Source organism: Heloderma suspectum, chromosome 2 (genome assembly GCF_057233095.1).
Source record: "Heloderma suspectum isolate Gila_16-S chromosome 2, 16-S_ref, whole genome shotgun sequence".
NCBI lineage: Eukaryota > Metazoa > Chordata > Lepidosauria > Squamata > Helodermatidae > Heloderma > Heloderma suspectum.
This window is the reverse complement of record NC_139459.1, coordinates 321,473,521-321,496,346: the sequence shown is the minus strand read 5'-3', so window position 1 is coordinate 321,496,346 and position 22,826 is coordinate 321,473,521. Positions and strand designations below refer to the sequence as shown.

The window sequence follows — 22,826 nt, the reverse complement described above, 5'->3', positions numbered from 1 at the left end:
ACCATGATGGGATTGTACTGATATGATACGAGGTGTAGATCTGGCCCTGTTTTGTCAGGTTTAAATCCTGCGCTGAGGAGCATTCTCATTGCACAAAAGCTGATTCATAGTGATTGTGGAGAGTTAGAGCAAAGAGGGGGAAAGAATTATTGACTGTATGACCTGCCGATAGGGGTGGACGAAAGTCACTTACCTGTCCTCGAAGCTTGTTCGCGGTGGGGGGGAGGCGCTTCGCTGCTCCCCCCGCGAAGTTCAGGCCGGGGGGGGAAGCTTCCCGCCTCGCCCGGCCGAAATTCAGGCTGGGGGGGAGGCTTCCCGCCTCGCCCGGCCGAAATTCAGGCCGGGGAGGAGGCGCCTCGCCCGGCCGCGAACTCAAAAGTTTTTTTTTTTTTTAAAAAACGCCCCCGTGATAGGCTACGTGACGATTAACGTAGCCTATCACAGCTAGATCTGCAAAGTCAGCCGTGATAGGCTACGTTAATCGTCACGTAGCCTATCACGGGTGACTTAAAAAAAAAAAAAAGCGCGTACGCAAATGGCGGCCCCCATAGGGAGCCGCCATTCGCGTTCCTTATTTGGTCGCTGTAGTCTACGTAAATCTTTACGTAGACTACAGCGACCAAATAAGGAACGGGAATGGCGGCTCCCTATGGGGGCCGCCATTATCCGTACGCGCTTTTTTTTTTTAGTCACCCGTGATAGGCTACGTGACGATTTACGTAGCCTATCATGGCTGACTTTGCAGATCTAGCCGTGATAGGCTACGTTAATCGTCACATAGCCTATCACGGGGGCGTTTTTGTTTTTTTTTCTTTTATTGCAATGGTGGCGGCGGCAGCCGGTCGAAAGACTGGCTGCCGCTCCTGCCCCGGACGAACACCCGCCGAACCGCCGGCCGGACCCGCCACCGGGAGGGACATTCAGCAAAGGTAAGTTCTGTCCCGGGGGGGGGGGTGCGGGGTGCGGGGGTGTGTGGAGAATTTCTCCCCGAAACTTGTTCGGGGGGCCAAACACGTTGGCACTCGGCCCCCCGAAGTTTCGGGGAGAAATTCTCCGCCATCCCTACCTGCCGATAGGCTTAGCAGAAGCATCTAGTCAGACACTCTGAGAAACAGGATGCTGGATTAAGCGTACAATCCTTTGTACACTTACCTGTGAAGGAGCCCAACTGAACAAAGTTGGGACTTACTTCTGAGTAAAGATGGACAATATTGTGCTTTAAATTAGGGCTGTGCACCGCTTCGGTCTGAAGCCCGAATAACAAGGTGAAGCGGGCTGATTTGGAGGTGCCTCATCTTGCTAAGAAGCATATCAGAACAGCACCGAGGCACCCTGAACTGAAGGAGATCACCTATGAGGTGCTTCAGTCAGCCTCGTATATTTGGAGCTCTTCTTATACCTTTTGAGCAGCCCAGACAGCCTGTCCAAAAGGTATCAACTTGTGAAAGAGCACGCCGGAGGTGCCAAACGTATCCATTTGAGAGAGATCCAGCCACTGGGAGGGGCAGAAGAGAAGGGAGGGGGGAAGGGGAGAGGAAAGGAAGATTGAGTGAGCTTTGCTCTGAGTCAGCCTCCGTTTGCTCATTGTGAGAGAGATGGTGTTACTGGACAGGAGAGGACTGTCTGAACGTTATTTGGCCAGAGCAGCGGTCTCCAAAGTGGAGTGCATGCACCCCAGGGGGTGCACAAGACGATCCATTGGGGTGTGCGAGTTGACTGATAATTGAGCAGTCTCCCACTGCTCTGACAAGCTGCCATTGTATGCAATGATGGTGGTGGTGGCAGCAGCAGCAGCGGGATGGAACAGGAGCCGAGAGGGAAGCTCCATGTCATTTCTCTCTCTGAGCTCCAGTCCTATCCTGCCTCCACTGTGACTACGGAGAGCAACTGTGCTAGAGGAAGCCTTAACCCTTCCCACTCTCCTTTGGCAGAAAGAAGCTGAGAAGAACGTGCATGCAATGTCAGCTATGGTAGTCCCTTGCCACCCCGCCCCACCCTTCTGTAAGTTCTGTAGGTTCACCATTCATTCTTATTGTTTGTTCATTTGAAAATCCAGAACATTTCAGTGTAGTTGCTTATCTCCCCCCGCCCCCGCCACACACACACCTTTTCAATTCTCTCTCAACCATTAGTTTGCCTTTACTTTGATTCTGTCTAGATTTGTGTGTGTGTACGTGTGTGTGCACACACACTTTCCTTGTTCTTGGATCCCCTCCCCCTCTGCCTCTCGATTCCTTTATTCATTCCCTTCCCATTTTGGATCTCTTTTCCCTAAAAACCCCAAAACAATAATAAAAAAACCCCTTTCTCTTCTGTTAGGATTATGGTTAGTGCCCCCCTCCGCTTCTAGTTTAGTGTTTGCTTTTCTTTTGCTCGTGTGTGTGTGCGTGCACGCAAGCTTGGCTGTGTGGACAAGCAAGCAGTGTGTGTCAAAGGAGTACACACAGTCCACATTTCCAGAAACAGTGGGCAGAGCACTACACACATTAACAACTATTGTTTAAATAATCGAATACTACATTGTGTGTTGCAAAGCAAGCAAGCCCAAATGAGGCATCTTCGGGGTCTTGGCAGGGGCAGAAGTGGGTGAGGTGCTGCTGTGCCCTACTGGCAGGGTGGCTGTGTTGCTTCTTGCCTCTGTCAGTCCAGCAGACAACTGTCGTTGCTCTTGGTTCAAGTCAATGTGCCCACCTGGCAGGGTTGCTGTCTTTGTTTGCTTCCTGCCTCCCAGCCAGTGTTTTCTCAGGCAATTCAGCCAAAGAGAACCTGAGGTTATTGACTGTGAATAGGAAAGTAGTACTAGGGAAAGGGGTTATTTGCAGTTCAAAGACACCTACAGCAGAGTTTAGGAATGGTGACCTCCTCACTGCTTCAACACCTAACTTGATTATCCATTTCTGAACTTTGGTTTGAGTTTCTGAGAACAGCACATTTTACCTGTGCCTTGCACAAAAACTAGTGAGCTAAAGTGTCTGACATTTGGCAGGTGGGATGCCCTCCAGGGGGGCTGTGCACCCCCCAACTTTTGTGCACTTCTGTGCAAGCAGTAAAAAGTTTTAGCTCTTTGCTTTGAGAGATTTCCTTGAAAAAAACAAATTTCACATGTGCCTAGCAAATTTCACCCGTGCCTTGCACAAAAACTAGTGGGCAAATTGCCTGAAACTTGGCAGGTGGACACCCTTCCAGGGGAGCTGAGAGTTTGCTAAATTTCATGTATGTATCTTGACAAGTGAAAAAGTTATGGCCATTTGTGTTTTCCCAGGCAAGTCAATGGGAAACGCCAAAAACAAGTGATTTGGATGTCCGAATCTCGCTTCGGATTCGGATCCAAGTCAAAGAGGATGGGGTCTGAATTGGTCCGAAGCTACACGGGGGGTCTGTGCATAGCCCTACTTTATTTATTTATTTTTGTCTGAATAGGGATCTTAGGCCTATTCAAGTTTTACATGTGTCAAATAGCTGCTCCCCTTGGCATCTGCATGTAAAGCCTGAACATCTACACGGAGAGGTCCCTGGCACATACGTTTGGACAGGGCTCTGACATACTGTGTTCTTAAGATTAGTGGCTCATAGAGCTTCTCTCTATTTTATAGCTGGGCTGGGTGAATCCAATCTAGAGACATGAAGGTCCAGAAAACCCCCCCTGGAAAAATTACGGATTTTTCTTGTTTTTGGAAAAATTTAGCAGCTTTGGATTATGAAATATTTTCTTTTAGAATTATGAATAAAATATTAAGACAAGGTATTTATATATTGTTACTCAGCATTTACACCCCCAAAAAAGATTTCTAAAAACTATGTAAGAAGAAGGTATTTATAGAAAGACTAGAGATGTAAAATTTCTGGAAATAATGAAATCACAGAGGGAAAATGTGTGTGTGTGTGTTTTTTAAAGATTTCCAGCATAGTTATTTCCTCCATTACTTATTAAAATTATTGAACTAATGTATACTTTATCGATAGAGCTCCAAGTCATGCTCAGTTTCCCAACCTGTGAGTAGAGTCACCATATCATAATAGGGAAGAAAATGTGCATTCTTGACAGTGTGGGTTTTGTTCTGTAGCGTCCTGTATTTCTGGGCTTGTTCTCATTAGATGCTGTAGCAGTAAATTAACATAGTTCTAATCTAAGACCCTCATGTGAAAAAATTATCCTGCCACTGCCACCAGATGTGAATAGCATAGGTTATCCCACCTATGTTTCTTTAAAAAAAAAATTCCTTTGAGGCTTGGTTTATAGAACACCCTGCCACAGTTTTTAATGAAGTTCTCAATTAGACCTCACTATTAGGAAATGCTGCCTCGGCTATAAAATCTTTTAACTGGTGCCACTAGAATAAACCTCCTCTGCTTAAAAGAAACTCAATAGTCTAGTTCTAGGGATGTACGGATTGTGTAAACTCCCTTCTGTCTGTGTTTCGCAGGTTGTCAGGGTTGTCAGGCCTTGCATTCCATCATTCCCCCATCAACGGAACTGGATGTTATTTTCATTTCTGAAAATTTCATTTCCCACAAAATGTGCAAATCCCCCCCAAATGCACATTTTCATGCCTTAACCTATGGGGGAAATGTGCATTTTGGCCGTGGGGTGGTGGCGGTGGCATATTTTCTAGTGTGAAATTGCTGAAGGTTAGAAAAATGGTCCACAAATGTGCAGAATCTGCCCAATGGGGAAAAACTGCTCCACTGTGGAATCCGTGGGTTGGATTCATGAAAATCTGAACTCATTTGGTTCCTTTGCGAATTTCTCTGACATCCCTACCTGCCTACTATGGTGTAGGCATTTCCCCCAAATGTCTGATTATTCTAGAAAGTGTGAGTGTGTGTGTATGTGTGTGTAGAGTTTTTTTCCCCATGGCTTAAAAATTTCTGGAAATTATACATCTCTGACCCTACCACAAAAGGAACTGAACTGATATGAAACCACCCAAGATTGCCCAGAAGACCAAATGAGAAGGAACTACAAAGAAGAGTGTTTCCTCCCCCCTCTTCTACAGCACATTGCTTTTTGCTAGGGTTGTGTTGGAACTTGGAGAGTTTATTTTCTTTTGTGTTTTCCCTAATAACGCCTTGCAAGATTACATCTCTCCCAGTGGTCATTGGCACGTAATGTCTGTGTGACCCTATGAATAAAACAGAACCCTTCCTTAGTTTTCTCTGTCCCCTTGTCTCTTACACAAAGCTTAACTCATATGTAAAGCTTAACCCATAACATCTGGAACTTGCTCAGCAAAAGCATCAACAATATTGAAATGACGGAAAAAGAGAATAATATTCAGGCACCTTTCTCTTTCATTAACTCTTTCAAGAGCATTGCAAATGGTGTCTAAACAAAAATTGCTTTAAGAAGTCACACACACACACACACACACACATTGTAGATAATGATAACCATATCTAGATGAAACAACTCTCTCTTTTGATCACTGCAAGACCAACTGCAAAATCTATACAAAATAATGTCTTCTTCAGGTTCCTTCAAAAAACCCTGAATTGTCTAGGGAGCTAATAAAGAAAAGACTTGTTGATGTCAAAATGAAACATAAAAGGCAGATGTTTCTTGTTAGATTATTTATACACTCAGCCACTTTTCCTTGTTTTTAGACAGAGCAGATAATTACTAAATGGCCCACGTTAACTTGTTAATTATTGTTTCCACAGTCCTCACTGCCAAAGTTTTTATAATAGAAAAAGTTTTCTTCCACAATGTATGTCTTATTAAATTTATTCTTATTGTATCCTGTTAATGAAACTTCATTTGTATAGATATGCCACACGGATGGTATCATTAGATGTCTAGTTGGGTTAGAAAGATCAGTCAATTCTTAAATATAAGTAAGATGAAATAATGTATTAGTCAGATTGCAATGTGGCTTGAAGCAAGAAGGAGGGAACCCTCAATAAGAACCACCAAATGAATCAATGGACCCACAGTTGTAGCAAAAAGTGGATGAAACTCAGACTAAGAATATGTTTTATATACTATAAATGTAGGTATATGTACACCAAACAAAACTTGCTGTGGCAAATGAAAGTACAAGGTCTCACCTTGACATAGGGCCATTCGTGTCTTGAAAGTACAGGTATGGTAACATCCAATACAATTAAATGCAAGAAACTCTGTGTAACAAGGATAGATAGAACATAGACATAGCAACGCTGCAAACACTGAGTCTCAAAAGATAATATGCAGTTAGCTATCTTTATTAATGCAAAATGGTGTGACATCTAGCAAACAGAAATGAGTACAGTTCAAGAATGCATCATTTCAACAAATAATAATAATGATAGTAAACATAAATATACATCCCGTATACCATAGAACCCCATTACACAAATGGGTCCCAGGCATGGTCTGAAGGCACATGAGACAGCTACCTTGCTGATGCTAAGCAGGCCTGGATCTGGTCAGTGCTTGGAGGGGAGACCACCTGGAAACCACATGTAGCCACCTTGAGTTCCATGATGGAAGAAAGATGGGATATAAATGAAATAAATAAATGCCGATGATTGAATTCCTGTTTGTCCACACCACTTACCCACACATTGTTAAAGTGACTCTATGTAATCATTTATCCAATCACTTTTATATTATAATATAATATATCTTTGTAAGCTGGTCTGGCAGTCTTTTTGGCTAAAGGGTGGGATATAAGTGCTGCAAATAAATAAATTAAATATGACTATTGAGTCATTTGGATACAGAATATTATGTTGTATGTAATGTAAGCTCCTCAAAACTGGGCAGAGGGACCCTCAACCAGGGGAGCCCTGCGTGTCACAGAAGGCCCCTTCCTGCCATGGAAGGCAGATCCTGGATCCAACCCATAGTTAGGTGCTTTGTGGGAATGTTTAAATTTAAAATTCCCTGATACAGGGAACACACTCATGCTGGAGGGTTGTACTGAGGCGCTGGGCCCTGGCAATTGCCTGAAGAATCTGGGTGCTGCTGATACTGGGCCTGGTGCCACTGAGTTGTATGCGCACAGCCACATGATGCCAACGCAAACCACAGTATGTGACCCTGGCACCTTCAGCACCTCCACATCCACCTTTCAGTGCGAATATGACTACATGCATCTGTACATTTGAAGTCAGACCTCATCCCCTCCACTGGCCCTTCCCCAAAATAAAGCAGTGTTTTTATCTGACACGTTGTTCAAAGCAAAGATCTCTGAACTGGGACTATCCTTCAGCAGCAATAACAATGTTAAAAAAATACTTAGCCTTTAAGTCCATTTACGATCCTGCCATTTACGGAGCCCCAAAATACATTTCACAAACACTGCTAAGTGGTAGAATGAGCTTTGCAGTGTAGCCCTTATGTTTTTATTCATTTTCTCTTTACTCTTTTCCTCCCTAACATCATATATTTTTTCCAACTCAGCAAGTTTTATTCCCTGCTGGCTGCTTTTGGCCTGCTATTATATTGCATCAATAACATGTCCATATGACACTGTAGTATCTTTTTACAGCATAATTGCATGTACATATTTTCATTTGTAGCCTACAGCTTCATTTAAGGGTGGATGGTAGGAACTGGTGTTCCACCAGACACAGAACAAAATAATCAATAATTCCAGACAAATCTGTTTTTTTATAGCTTTTCTATAATAAAACAATATAAAGTTACAATGTATATGGAGACATATTAATGTGACTTTCCATACATAGTGTAGCTTTTAGGGCTCTTAAACCTTCAAGTTAATAATGCCTAAGGATCCCTCTGTGAGTTCTACTACACATTTAAAAGCAGACATGCCTAAATGTATGCTTTAGTCATAATATACTGCATTTCACACAGTTATAGAAGCAATAGGCCTAACGTCACCAAGCCTCTTTATGATAAATATTCTTTGTTGAATCAGAATATTTGTAGAATAAATGTTGAATGTAGGATTCAACAAACCATAGTCAGAGCTTCTGCATGGATACACCTGCATGCTCTGGGGTTTGGAAACCATCCCACTGTAGCCCTGTGTCCCCCCCCACCCCAACCCCCAGCTCCAGTGGTCACATTTGAATTGCCAAAGAAAGAGGAAAAGCATCATCAAAAGAGAGGACACCACTTTGCATAACATTTGCATATGCTAATTTATGTGTAGATCTAAATTTTGAAATAATTATTATAATTTAAATAGAAACACATTACATCTCTCCATAGTGTGAGGACTGTGACCAGGGGACCTGTGTGCCTGCTTGTTTAGTCTGCTGTCCAGGTGCTCCTGATGGGCAACTTCAAGGCCCAGCTCAGCTCTTCCTTCTGATGGCTCTTTATCTTTCACCTGGATTTGGACTAGACAGCTCTTAAAATACAGGATGCCTTCAAAATAGAGAACCGTCCTCTGGAAGCCCTTCAAATACAGGTGGTGCTGTTCAAAATATCATAAAAATACAGGAACAATAGTCATTAAACATAAATAAAATAATCATCCACTTCAAATCACATCACTCCCCTTTAAAATTGAGCAGGAGCAATTAATACATCAACAGCAATTAATAAAAAGCGGACTGAGATAAACATGTTTAAAGCTTTTTCTTTATAACTACCAAAGATGGAGACATATGTATCTCCTAGTGGAAAGAGTTCCATAAATGTGGGGCTGCCACCTAAAAAGCCCTTGTTTAGGAGTTGTTGCTGAGACATTTTGTTTTTTATGAGATGTACCATTTTTGCTGCTCTTGGATTTTGTTTTAGTATTTCCATTTTTAGGCTGTGGTATGAACTATTAGTGGATTGTTTATTCTTAGTTCATGTTTATTAATATATGTTTTATTAATATGGTCTATTAATATTTTTATGAACATATATTTAAATTTTGTTGATATGTCTTTTCTGATGGTGTTGTGAGCCACTAGGAGCATGATTAATACAAGTGCCATACAAATAAGCTGATGATGATGCGTTTAAAAACAGGGCAGTCACACCAGAAGTGAGAGCATGCTGCTTGCACAATTTCTCAGTCCTTGCGATGGTGTGAACTAGGCCTGTATCTTCCACAGTTTTGTTGTTACTTTAAAGTAGTTATAGACAGGGATGTACACATTTTATAAAATCTGTTGGGTCTGCATTTCATGGAGTGTCAGGTGCCCTTCATTCCGTCAACTGCTCATTGATGGAATCAGATTTTTTCCAGTTTCCCAAATTTGCAGAAATTCAAGCAAATTCACATTTGCGCAAATTCACACTTGTGAAAATGCACAAATCTCCCCACCCAATGCACACATCCCCCCCAATGCACATTTACATGCTTTAGCCTATGGGAAGACATGTGCATTTTTGACTGGGGTGCTCTTTATTTGCCATATTTTTCTACGACCAAATTTGTGTAACATTTTGGAAAGCAAAAAAAATGGTCCACAAGTCTGCAGTATCCATGCAACCTGGGAAAAGCCAGTCTGCTGTGGAATCAATGAGTTGGATCAATTGAAATCGGAACTCATTTGATTCCGTTACAGATTTCTCCATCATCCCTAGTCATAGACCATAGGCTCAGGTGTCCTCAGCGGCACGGAGTGCCTTTTATCAAGTTCAGTTGGTAGCCCAGCTATGCTCCTATCTGGACAGGGATAACCTGGCTTCAGTTGTCTATGCTCTTGTAATCTCCAAGTTAGATTACTGCAATGCACCGTATGTGGGGCTGCCTTTGAAGACAGTTCAGAAACTGCAGCTCGTGCAAAATGCAGTGGCTAGATTGATAACAGGAACCAAAAGGGTCCGAACATATAAGACCGACTCTGGCCTGCTTGCACTGGCAGCCTGTATGTTTCCGAGCCTGATTCAAAGTGCTGGTTTTAACCTATAAAGCCTTATATGGCTTGGGACCACAATACCTGGTGGAGTGCCTCTCCTGACATGAACCTACCGATATAATACGCTCAGCATCTAAGGCCCTCCTCCGGCTGCCTACACTGAGGGAAGCTCAGAAGGTGGTGACAAGGGAGAGGGCCTTTTCGGTGGTGGTCCCCAAATTATGGAATGATCTCTCCGACAAGGCCCACCTGGTGCCAACATTGTTATCTTTTTGGTGGCAGGTTAAGGCTTTTCTCCCAGGCATTTGGCAGCATATGATAAGTGTGTAAACGATCCTGGAATGTCTTATGGTTATGGTTGTTTGTTGTATGAAGTTGTTTTAGATATAGATGTTTCTTTTGTGTATATTGTCTGTTCATGTGTTTTTTATGTAAATGGTTTTTAATCTCTGTATATTGTATTTTTAATGTTTTAAATCTTTGTAAACTGCCCAGATAGCTCCAGCTATTGGGCAGTATGGAAATGTTAATAATAATAATAATAATAATAATAATAGAATCATGTGCTTTGGCAGTACTGGAGGTGTGTGTATGTGTGTTAAACGTCTTCCTACCAATGTGAATTCCCCAGTTGAAATTGAATTCAGCCTCCTCCCAAAAACATATTAGTCCTGCTGGAGAAAAATACATTTACCTGTGTTCTTATTGTAGTTTTCCTCATTAGGACGAATAGTAGCTTTGTGGTGTGTGGTGTGGATGGTGGGGGTGAATTTAGATTAGGAATATGCTATGAGTATATATACTATATCCTAGCCCTGCTGCTCCATTCCACTTTTGAGAAATCTGCTCACACATCTTTTTCTGCATCATCCGCATCTGCTTGTTTTGGCCCCAAGAGGCACTTTCAAACTGTTCCTCATCTCCCCCACCCACCTGAAGTGAGTTTCAGACCTCTATCACCTTCTGATATCAGATTGCCTCACATGCTTGACGAAGAAGTCAAGCTGCTTTGCTCCATTATCATCATCCTTCATTATTTGACCTTCAATATTGGAATGATCAAAGTGTGAGGCTTTTTGTTGTTTTATCCATGAGAAAAATGGCTAATATTTCAGGTGCCAATTGGCAGTTTATTGTATGCAACAACAATTTCAGTTCAGTGGAGGCAGCTACTGGGAATCTCTTGGTACGATCTTTGGAAGCAGAATCTCTTTAACACACTCACCATAGGGCAGATACCATAGGGCTGTTAAATATGATCCCCTCTTATTTTTATGGCTGTTGTTATTGGCTATAGAACTTGACCAGCACCCACTATCCTTGCCTTTCTCCAGTGAAAACTCAAAATATACACACTACTTTTCAATCTGAAATGTACTTTTCAAACTCTCTTCCCCACCCCTGTGCCAAAATTTTCCTTTAAATTATTATTTTGTTTGCAAGATCACTTTCAAGCTGTGGGTCCAAAAATGTAACTGGTGTGTCTTTGCATGCCTGCTTCCTTTTGGCTTGTTACTTCCTTTCCTCCTCCTCTAGCATTTGTTGTTGTTCAGTCGTTCAGTCGTGTCCGACTCTTCGTGACCCCATGGACCATAGCACGCCAGGCCTTCCTGTCCTGCGCTCTCTCCCGGAGCGTGCTCAAGTTCATATTCATTCCTCTAGCATGCTCAGTAGCTAATGAATAAAGGGACACCAGCTAGGCAGGGCAGTCCTCTTGGATGCTCTTCCAGATTTCTAAATATAGGCCTGATTGGCTCCACTAGAGCCAAACAGGGATTTGTTTGTGAACAGGGAGGCCCTTCAGATTACCCATAGCCATTCAGTACACTTAAAAAAAAAATACTCCCATGCCTGCTAGGTTCTCAAGAGAGACTGGAGGGAAGGAAGTAGTAGCTGCTGTCAGGAGGTTGGTTGCTTCTTTACTTTGTGAGCTTAAATGTGGGGGGAGGAGAGTTTGTGTGTGTGAGTGTGAGTGTGTGTGTGAGAGAGAGAGAGAGAGAGAGAGAGGAAGAGAAAGAGAAAGAGAGAGACCCTAGCTATTTTAATTTTTTTTGAAATTGTAATTTTAACAAATCTTTATTTTATATTGGGGACATGTAAGAGATCATGGTGTGTGTGTGTGTGTGTGTGTGTGTATATATATATGTGTATGTGTATGTGTTTCCCCTCAGGGTTACTAACCCCTTACTATTTGCCCCCTAATTTTTATTGTTTTCAAATTTCATTTTATTTCCCCCCTCAATTTTGTTAGCCTAGTCTCTCCTGGGGATGTGGGAGTGATCATGGTGTGTGTATGTCTGTCTGTCCCAGGAGCTTCCATCTAATTGCCTTTCCTCCCTTTCTTTTCTTCCAGTTTTCTCTCTTCCCATTCCCCCTATTTTTCAGTCTGCTTTGCACTCATGGTCTTGATGGGATTTTGGGGAAATACGGTGTGTGTAAGGTTTAACTCCCCCCTCCAGGAGAGCAATGGTCCCGATCCAAATTAGGGCTGCACATTCTTGGACTAGAGTAAAAAATTAGATGAGCCTCAGCTACATGCCAATTAGCACAAGATGTAGTTTAGCTCTCATTCTAACCTAAACCTCCTTCAACTGGTGTATTTTGCTGTGCTACTCTAAGGCCCATATCAGATGCAAATCAGCATCAAGGGATATGGGGAAATGTTCGGTTTAGATTGAATGATTCACAAGCCACTTCTGCCAAATGAAATAATTTATATATGTGTTTCCTACATGCCAGGGACATTTGAATGACACTTTGCAAGTGAAAATATATGTATTCTGCACGGTAACATGTGAAATAGCCCTCAGAGGGAAGGCAGAACTGTTGCTAATAAAGAACGATACAAACAAGGTACTTTGCCCTTGAAAGGAATATCTAAAGAGCTTGTCTTAGCAGATGATGCAAAATTAGAATTCCAACAGCAAAAAGGTGGGAAAGTGGTACATGGAAATATCACAAATTCCAGAGGTTTCAGGAGACCTCTCAGTCTGGAATGGCAGTTTCCTCTCTTGCAGTTGGTTTCTCCTCCTCACTGAAATTCTGCCTGATGGGAGCGTGAATGTCATCACCTCCACAGACCTCACAAGTTATGTTGTAAAGTGACACTTCATGAAGTGTTTCATAAGTTGCGTTATGCTTCCATTTGGGCTCTCACACACATTTGCCTTTTCTTTCTTTCTTTCTTTCCATTTTAATCCAGGCAGTCATATGCTGTTGCTTTATTTCAAAAACAGCACGCTGACTCAGGCAGGAGGGAGGGAAGGAGGGAGGGGAGATGAGCTGGCAGAACTGGCAAGGGGCCCTTTCATGCCCAAGAAGTGAAGGAGCCTTCATAAGAGTGCAACTTGCTGGATGCTCTTCCCCACAGAAATGGCAGATTTGCAGCATTCAAGCACTCTATGCAACTCCCAGAACACATAAACTGTGGATGTTTCTGAAACAGCTTTATTGAGGATTCAGAACTGTTTGAAACATCTACAGACCAAAGACTGGATGGAGGAGGATTAGGATATGTGTGCAATTTGTATATACGTTTGTTGGAATAGCAATCTTAGACCAGCCATCAAAAAATAAAGGGTGCACTAGGGGTATTGCCTATACTCAGTGGCAAAGTGAATTATTTCAGACATGAGGCCCCAATTCAATGGAGAGAAAGCAGAGAAGCTGGGGAGGACTTTTGACTTGAAATTCAAGAGCGCTGGGTTGATGACTCAGGGCCAAGCAATGTTAACAATACTGCCCTAGATGGAGCTTTTGTCTGACTCAATGTATAGTATTTGTATATAGTTCTTATGATTATAACCCACAATCCTCATGAGAGAACTGAGCAAATCTATTAGTGAATATTTTGGCAAGAACGATTGCTCTGACCATCAGTCTGCTGTGTTTAGATGAAATAGGTAGGCAGGGCCATTTTATGAGCTCAGCACTTCTCCTTGATAGCTTTAAAAGGGGATAAGACAAATTCATGAAAGATAAGGCTATTGGCATCAATGGTTAGTGGTCATGATGGCTGTATGATACCACCAGGATCAGAGACAGCATACCACTTGCTGGCGAACAAAAGCATGAGTGGGCGATTTCCTACTTTGTGGGCTTCTCATCGGCATCTGGTTGGCCTTTGTGAGACGGAGGATGCTAGACAGGCCCTTGGCCTGATCCAGCAGGGCTCCTCTTATGATATTTATGCATTGCAGCATTTCAGGCCAAATGATTTTATCCCAGTAACAGCCTCAAATCTGCTGCTACTTTACTGAAACGCAATCCAGACAAGAGAGAGGTGCTGCTAGCAGGTGGTTCGTCTGCCTGGCTAGGTTATGTTCAACCTGTCCTGGAGGGGGTTGCACTCCCCCTAAAGGATCACGTGCATAGTTTGGGGGTGCTCTTGGACTTGTCACTTGGGGCACAGGTGAACTCAGCGGCACGGAGCACTTTTTATCAGCTTAGGCTGGTATACCAACTACACCCTTATCTGGACAGAGATAGCCTAGCTACAGTTATCCATGCTCTGATAATCTCTCATCTGGCTTACTGCCATGCGTTATATGTGGGGCTACCTTTGAAAATGGTCCAGAAACTTCAGCTAGTCCAAAATAGGGCAGTAAGATTGTTAACAGGGACTGGCCAATGAGATCACATTACACCAGTACTTTTCCACTGGCTGCCAGTCCATTTCTGGGCCCAATTCAAAGTGCTGGGTATTAACATTCAAAGCCCTAAATGGCTTGGGGCCAGGTTATCTGAAGGATAACCTTCTCCCATATGTGCCTGCCTGGACCCTATGATCATCCTCAGCAGTCCTCTGGGAGCCCCCGCCAAAGGAAGTGAGGTGGGTATCTACCAGGAAAAGGGCCTTTTCTGCTGTGGCACCCTGGCTGTGGAATGAGCTCCCTACAGAGGTTTGCCTGGCACCTATGTTGTACTCTTTCCGGCACCAGGTGAAAACCTTTTTATTCTCCCAGTATTTAGCATTTTAGCTTCCTAGGTTTTTAGCTTTGGTGTTTTAAATCTGTATTTTAAATCTCTGCATTGCTGCTAGGTTTTATTATGGTTGTACTGTTATATTGTGGTTTTAAGCTTGCATATTTTATATTGTTTTATGCTGTGCTTTGTGGTTTTCATTTTTGTGAAATGCCCAGAGAGCTTCGGCTATTGGGTGGTATAGAAATGAATGAATGAATGAACGTACTGTTCTCCATTTAATCAGTCAGAGATTTTAAAACGCTAATTCTGAGAAGAGGCACTCAGGACCCTAGCTGGAAATGTTGTGGTGATACAGCCTAAGAGGGTGAAGGGGAATCATTGCAGACCAGCCAGAACATAAATAGTAGGGCTGTGCACCACTTCGGCCTAAATCCTGAAGTCGATTGGGGTGATTCGGGCCAAAGCGGTCCGGTTCCGGAACAGGCTGGGAGCAGCCTGAAGTGGGCTGGACCTCTCCAAAGCACTTTGGGCTGCTTCGGGCCAATCTGTACAGCTGTCTGCCTAGCCCCTGCTCCTTACCTAGCTGTCTGCGAACCCCCTGCTCCTTACCTAGGCCCGTGGAGAGTGCCCGCAGCCATTCCCGTCTTGGGGGGAGTTGCCATTTTCTTTTAAAATGGTGACTCTTCTTCCGGTAAGTAAATGCTGCATAGATTGCACCTGTAAAGGGGCCATCTATGCAATATTACAGGTGAAAATGGGCCATTTATGCCTGTAATATTGCATAGATGGTTCCACTATGGCCACAATCTGTGCAACATTTACTTACTGGAAGAAGAAGAGTTGGCATTTTAAAAGAAAACAGCAGCTCCCTCCAAGACGGCAATGGCTGCGGGTGTTCCCCACAGTCCAGACAAGGAGGAGCAAGGGGTTCGTGTGGCTGGGCGGGGCTGAGGCTTGCGGTGCTGGTGTGTGTGTGCTTTGGCTGTCTGGATCTCGGTTTGGATCTAGAGGCTGAAACAGCTTGGCCCAGGTCTGGATTGGCCCAAGGAGGGTTGGGACCAATTCAGAAGCTCCAAATTGGCATCCAGAGTGGGCCAGGGGCTCCCTGCACAACCCTAATAAATATTAGCTTAATAGGCTGTTATTTATTTATATTATTTCTTAGTGGGCAGTTGAATAGAATACTGGCTGTGTGCTTTTCTTTATATTTCCACAAATTAAAGGGCTAGAGACCTTTAGAAGAATTTAAAAGTGAAATTTCGGGGAGGGGCCTGACTGTCCTTGAGGAGGGCAGGGCCCTATAGTTTGCCGGTGACCACAGGCACCTGAGTGAGCAGTGGTGAATTTCAAAGTGCCTGCTTTTTGAAATGAGAGATTGTGACTTGTATAAATTCCCAAGGGCAGCCATGTTAGTCCGTCACAGCAAAAACGACAGAGAGTCTTGTGGCACCTTAAAAACTAACAAATTTATTCTGGCATACGCTTTTGTGGATTCTCTCTGTGTGCTGATTTTTAGCTATGCTGCTCTGTGCTCTGGTCCTCAGTTCCAACCAGAGCATTCTTTAGCAACTCTGCTCAAGTGCCAAAACAGGGTCCACAGAGATTTCTTCACAAGGCAGTCAGCAGTCACATGACCGTAGTCACATGGACTGACCAAAAATCAAAGTTGAGGCAATTGTGTGCCTGGGCCATCACTATCTATTGATTTACTTCAGGGTGGATAAATTGATGATTTTATTTTTTAAAAAGCTGATTTTTAAAATTTAAATTGGATTTTTATTTAATTCTCTTATATAGCAACTAAATTAATAATAAATAATCTGGATATAAGCATGTCAGCCCTCTAGTTAATCTCTAAAGCAAATCAGTGCCTCTACCAGCTGCATTGTTAAATACCTGAGTAAAAGTTGGCTTTCCATTGCTAATGAAGAACCAATCGGATCATTTCTCAAATTATAGCAGCCACAGTGGTGGCAGTTATAGATAAGGCTGGTGAGTAAAAAGAGTTCCATAATTTTAAGCGGAGATGGGGTGGATGGATCATTCTTTATAAAATTGGAACAGTGTAACCAATCTCTGTGAAATTTACAGGTGCCAGAAAGAAATGTTGGTTTTACATACCCTGAAAATTTAGTGAAGATTGGTGAAAGTTTGACTGAGAAAGAGCAGTTCAAATAGAAAAAGCAAAAACATAAAAATAATAAAACCTTGCTCAGTCAGAAGTGTCTTGAGAAACCAATTGGCAAACTTTTTTGCACACCTTTTCTGAAAAAAAAAGTATAGGCTACTCACTTAAAACATTGGTGGTTTCCTGTTCCACTTGTATTGTAGTTGGTGGAATCCTATTTCTTTTGTCAAATAAAATCTTAACTCTTCAATCCCTCTGAGGCAGTCTGGATTGGTGCTGAAGCGCCTACCCGCTTTGGGTGATTGGGGAAGGGAGGAGGCCTTGTCCCTTCTCCACCCCCCCCCCGCCCGACAGCCTGGATTTCTCCCTCCCCCAAAGACAGCTGAGATTGCCTGCTTCCTGGCAACCGGATCATTTCTCCTCCTCATAGACAACCTACAGACAACCCCACCCTGAGACAGCTTAGATCCTCCTCTGTAGGTTTGTGTGTTCTGTGTCTCCCCACCCCCAGTGTGTGTGTGTGTGTGTGTCTCCACCCTGCAGTGTGTGTATCTCACTGCTTCCCAGTGTGTGTGTGTATGTGTGTGTCTGTGTCTCCCTACCCTCCTGAGGCTTGTCTCCTCAGCCTCAGCATGTGTGTGCGTGTCTGGGTGTGTCTGTGTCTCCCTACCCTCCTGAGGCTTGTCTCCTCAGCCTCAGCATGTGTGTGTGTGTGTGTATGTGTATGTGTATGTGTGTGTCTGTGTCTCCCTACCCTCCTGAGGCTTGTCTCCTCAGCCTCAGCATGTGTGTGTGTGTCTGTGTGTGTCTGTGTCTCCCTACCCTCCTGAGGCTTGTCTCCTCAGCCTCAGCGTGTGTGTGTGTGTCTGTGTGTGTCTGTGTCTCCTTACCCTCCTGAGGCTTGTCTCCTCAGCCTCAGCGTGTGTGTGTGTCTGTGTCTGTGTGTGTCTGTGTCTCCCTACCCGCCTGAGGCTTGTCTCCTCAGCCTCAGCATGTGTGTGTGTGTGTGTGTGTATGTATGTTTCTGTGTCTCCCTACCCTCCTGAGGCTTGTCTCCTCAGCCTCAGCATGTGTGTGTGTGTGTGTGTCTGTGTGTGTCTGTGTCTCCCTACCCTCCTGAGGCTTGTCTCCTCAGCCTCAGCATGTGTGTGTGTCTGTGTGTGTGTCTGTGTCTCCCTACCCTCCTGAGGCTTGTCTCCTCAGCCTCAGCATGTGTGTGTGTTTGTGTGTCTGTGTCTCCCTACCCTCCTGAGGCTTGTCTCCTCAGCCTCAGCATGTGTGTGTGTGTGTGTCTCCCTACACTCCTGAGGCTTGTCTCCTCAGCCTCAGCATGTGTGTGTGTGTGTGTCTGTGTGTGTGTGTGTCTGTGTCTCCCTACCCTCCTGAGGCTTGTCTCCTCAGCCTCAGCATGTGTGTGTGTGTGTATGTCTGTGTCTCCCTACCCTCCTGAGGCTTCTCTCTTCAGCCTCAGCATGTGTGTGTGTGTGTGTGTGTCTGTGTCTCCCTACCCTCCTGAGGCTTGTCTCCTCAGCCTCAGCATGAATGTGTGTGTGTATGTGTGTGTCTGTGTCTCCCTACCCTCCTGAGGCTTGTCTCCTCAGCCTCAGCATGTGTGTGTGTGTGTGTGTGTGTCTGTGTCTCCCTACCCTCCTGAGGCTTGTCTCCTCAGCCTCAGCGCGTGTGTGTGTGTCTGTGTCTGTGTGTGTCTGTGTCTCCCTACCCTCCTGAGGCTTGTCTCCTCAGCCTCAGCATGTGTGTGTGTGTCTGTGTGTGTCTGTGTCTCCCTACCCTCCTGAGGCTTGTCTCCTCAGCCTCAGCGTGTGTGTGTGTGTGTCTGTGTGTGTCTGTGTCTCCCTACCCTCCTGAGGCTTGTCTCCTCAGCCTCAGCATGTGTGTGTGTGTGTGTGTCTGTGTGTGTCTGTGTCTCCCTACCCTCCTGAGGCTTGTCTCCTCAGCCTCAGCATGTGTGTGTGTGTGTGTGTGTCTGTGTGTGTCTGTGTCTCCCTACCCTCCTGAGGCTTGTCTCCTCAGCCTCAGCATGTGTGTGTGTTTGTGTGTCTGTGTCTCCCTACCCTCCTGAGGCTTGTCTCCTCAGCCTCAGCATGTGTGTGTGTGTGTGTGTGTGTGTTTGTCTCCCCCCACACCCCAGTAGGTATGTATCTGTCTCTCCCCACCCCCAAGTGTCTGTGTGTGTCTGGTTCTGATACAATGGCATGAAATCTTTTCTATAATGGGGGAAGACAGTTTAATTGTTGCACTCTGCCTTGTTAGCTTTTAAGGTGGTATATAAAAGTTAATAATAAACAAAGGAGCAAACAAACTTCATGAGGTGTAGCCTCTTAAATATTTCAAAAACAATTTGGTTACCCGCACACAGTTCATGGAGAGAAATCTAATCTAATGAAAGGTTTAACTTAACTAACTGCGTTTATTGAAACATTTGAAGTGTTACATCTTTTATCTTTACAAAACTTCCTTAAATACAATGTTCTTGGTGTGAACTCTAGGGTGGTCACTGTAACGTCCTTGTTCTGGTCCATCAACAACTTGAATTTTGAAGTTTGTCAATGAGTGCCCAGGACTCATGGCAAAATTGGCAACGCAGAGTTGTCCAGGGCAGAAGACAGGTGTAGGCAGATAGATGCCAACTTGGTTTGCCTGGCTGCAACGTGTGCCATGCCAGGAGCCCATCCAGCCTCACCGTGAAAGTGCAGCAAAGGTTAAACCAAGGGATCGCTATGTAGGGGATCTTGTGGCACTGTCCATCTTTAGGGTATACCATCAGACAACGATCAGCTGGAGGAAAGCCATACAAGGTAACAAGGACAGCAGCAGTTTCAGAGACACGGGGAACGTTATAGCATCCAGAGTGAGTCATAGTGTTCATCGTTCTGTGGTCGTGAAGCACAGCGACATGTCCATTGGTGCATGTCCAGCAGCAAGTGCTGCAGTGTTCTCATGCTCTGGGATTTCACTGTTATGCTGGTACTCATTAGCATGCGGGTTTAGATTAAGCAGAAAGTTAATGAGTGACTCCAGCATGATGTGGTCCAGCGTGCTGTTCTCTGATTGCTCAAGGCAAGCCGTAGTGGCCTCGTCGGTATCAAGAATGTACAGCTGGCTGTAGCTTGGACTCTCAAAGTGCCCATCAGATGGTAAACTGAGTCTTGCACCTTGAACACGAACGGATTGGGACCTTGCAGCTGTGCCATCTTGTAGAGTAGAAAGAAGCAAAGCCTAGGGCACTGTTGTGCTTGTGAATGTCCTTCAGGAATTGCTTGCCAAGGGCGGAGCTGTCAGTGACAACGTTGCAGATGAAGTTCGGAACCATGAATGCTGGTAGTGAAACCTTTCCACCATGGAAGCAAAGAGTTAAAGATTCACCATTGAAAAGCAAGGAGTCACAGTCTTCGCAAACCTTGACACGGTTGCTGATATCAAACCTGTCAATATTGGTTGCAGGACACATACCGACAGGCACAGTCTGCATCCTAAACCTGGGCTGTTTTGAGATATTGACTGATGCAAGGCCAGCCAGACCTTCGCTGTCGTCAAAAGGCTCATGGATCGCCTGCATATGCAGGCTAATTGAGGCAGGCACAGCAGCATCCAGGCAGCGGTGCAAAGCTTCTTCTCTAGGGGCTGGAGGGGTAGAATTAGTGCAGCGGTGTGAGACGTGATTAGACTGCTGGTTACTGTTACTGGTAAGCATTTGACGTCTAGCATGTTAGTACTGCATGGAATATATAAATGATATATTGTTAAATTTAACAGCTAGACACTTCCTTTCTGAGCAATAACTAAACTTTGACTGGGTTACTTTTAACTGTAAGTGTCCCTTAATCCCTTCGTGGTTTGTTTACAGGCCATATGTTACTGGCATATCATTGTACTATGGACTGCACCTGTGTTTATAAAAATGTACAGAGACTTTTTTGTGTTCATATTTCATTTTGCTCCAATTTGCAATTAATTACATTTGTTTAATTATACTTGACTTTTTTGATATTAAAAATAAAACTTTATAGTTCATTGTTATAGAAAATAGCTTAATTATTTTTTTTAAAAAAAAGCTTTATGGACATAAATAAACTCCCAGTTTTGAATATAGTGAACCCTGTTGTTATTAGTGGAATCTGCATGTCAAGAGCTTTCCAGTGAAGTGTGTTTCATGAGAATCAGTCAATGGGAAGGCAGTCAAAAAGGGATGACCAACTAACTCCTGACTTTGAATTATATATATAAGATACTTTTTAAAGGGGTTGGGAAGAACAGGAGTACAGATTCTCCTGCAAAACAAACAAAGAAATAAACCACAGAAAAGTTTAATGGAATGGCTGTGTCTGGCTATAGTGGAGGGAATAGTCTTTCTGCTATTTGAGTATTGTTCTTTTGTCTGTTTTAAAGGGCTATTTGATGCCCTGCACTTGAGCTGTACAATGAGGGAGTCTTTAAGCAAGTAAAATGAAATAAAATGTTAAAGATCATCACAAAATGATGTGGGTTTAACAGGGGAGTTTTGCTGCTCATTGTCACTGATGCCACAGGTACTATCCAATAGGTGCCTATGACACCTGTGCACTTCCACTTCACACAGTAAATTGCAGTTGTTTTCACTCCTTTAGAAAATATTTATTTATTTATTTATTTCATTTCTATACCGCCCAATAGCCGAAGCTCTCTGGGCGGTTCACAAAAACTAAAACCAAACAACACACAATAAAACAATTTAAAATATATAGAACATTAAAACCACAATATAACAACACAACCACAATAAAACCTAGCAGCAGTACAGGAGTTTAAAATACAGATTTAAAACAGCAAAGATAAAAATTTAGAAAGCTAAAATGCCTGGGAAAATAAAAAGGTCTTCACCTGGCGCCGAAAGGAGTACAATGTAGGCGCCAGGCGAACCTCACTAGGGAGCTCATTCCAGAGCCGGGGTGCCACAGCAGAAAAAGCCCTCCTCCTAGTAGCCACCCGCCTCACTTCCTTTGGCAGGGGCTCACGGAGAAGGGCTGCTGCTGATGATCTTAAGGTCCGGGCAGGCACATATGGGAGGAGGCGATCCTTCAGGTAACCTGGCCCCAAGCCGTTAAGGGCTTTGAATGTTAACACCAGCACTTTGAATCGGGCCCGGAAATGGACTGGCAGCCAGTGCAGCTGGAAATATTGCATTTTCCCATGACAATATGTTACTATTTCAGTGCTGAAATAAAAATGCAATATCACTAGCAACAAAAGCACTTGAAGCTAAATGGACCTTACGGAACAAATGAGCAAAACTGTGCATTTGTTCCTTAATAACTTGACAATCTGGAAAAGTATTAATTCTACAGACAAGAAACTAGCTCTGTTTGGATGTTTCTCCTTACACAGTCCCCATCACCTGAAGGCGAGAATGAGGATGTGCTTCTTGACCCTGCCCTTGACTGTTTCAACAGCCTTCCATGCCTTGGGGTTGACTTTCTGCAGGGGGGAGGGGAGCAGTACTCTTGTAGGATCCCCGTGTGGTTTAGAAACCTGTGCAATGCGGGTTCTACATCACGTGGGGAATGTACCCAAGCACAGCAGCCGCCTTCCGCAGACATTCCTCCCCAACATGTGGAGGCTCCAGGCGATGGAGGTATGCCAAATGATAGCAGAGTCAGATTGATGAACATGAGACTGAGTCTGGAGAAGAAATACCTTTAACTGGAAGTTTACTTAAAGAACATAACATATCACAATCATGGCTTCCACTTGCTACAGAGGGAGAGAAAACGGGGAAGCTTCTCCTAGCTCAATCATGCAGGGAAAGAAGAAAAGGCATGGCTTCCTTCTAGGCAACGAAAGGAACATACCAATAAAAAAGGTGGCGGGGGGGGGGCAAGACCAATTACGCATTGGTCACTAAGGCAATTCTTACCGTCTCCTCCCTCCTACTGGTGGAGTGATTCATTCTATTAACCCCTGACTCTCAGAGTTATCCCAGAAGGCTTAGAGTGCAAAGTCTAGTCAACTCTTGCATGCACAT

At 43.9% G+C, this 22,826-nt stretch overlaps 1 pseudogene; it reads right to left on the bottom strand.

Moving 5' to 3' along the window:
- Nucleotides 1-22,195: 22,195 nt before the first annotated feature.
- The window catches only part of LOC146355004 (uncharacterized), a 39,521-nt pseudogene continuing 38,890 nt past the window's right edge, over nucleotides 22,196-22,826 (bottom strand).